We start from the raw sequence: 712 nt of genomic DNA, 5'->3' as shown, positions 1-712 counted from the left end.
GGATCCTTTGTACCAGAAAAGTCCTGATTTATTAAAATAAAATTGTTTTCTCACAACGTTCACCCTCTTTGAAGGTCAGAGGTGACCTGTTTTCAGGTGGTATCGTGATCAATGGTTTTTGGTTCTTTAGGTTTTATATCTCAGGTACTATAGGTATATCGGCTGGAAACTAGAACTTACGGACTATTGGTCCTAAGGATAGGCTGGCGCTATCATAGTTCATGTGTAACAATGCCACGTACCTGTGTTCACCCAGTGGTATCAGAGCCAAGCGACTATTTTCTAGAGGTGGTATCATGGTTTAGTTCTCAAGTATTATTATTTAACACCTAGAAGAAACTCTATCAAATATGGCATCTTCTTCATCCAACATAACTTCATCAAAATCCTCTCATATTTCTCTCTCTTCTACTCTTTCTTTACCTCATTCTTGTAAAAAACATGTCGCATCCAAAATAGAAAATCTTGTTGAATACTCGTATATTCCTGAATCTACCCAGATTAATGAGTCCCAGTTCCCTGTTATGAGTCCATACCATCTTTACAAACAAAAAACTTCCTTCACTTGAAGTATCCAAACCCTGATCTCCACAAAAAGGCCTCTTCCTAAAGAGTACATCCAGTCTTCACGACTTGATTAGTGTGCTCTCCAAGCCTATCAAAGTGAACAATATGTCACCATGGAAATTCCAACAAATCTCGTAACTAACTG

Source organism: Citrus sinensis, chromosome 2, assembly GCF_022201045.2.
Source record: "Citrus sinensis cultivar Valencia sweet orange chromosome 2, DVS_A1.0, whole genome shotgun sequence".
Lineage (NCBI taxonomy): Eukaryota > Viridiplantae > Streptophyta > Magnoliopsida > Sapindales > Rutaceae > Citrus > Citrus sinensis.
The sequence above is the reverse complement of the archived record's forward strand: the minus strand, read 5'-3'. Positions refer to the sequence as shown.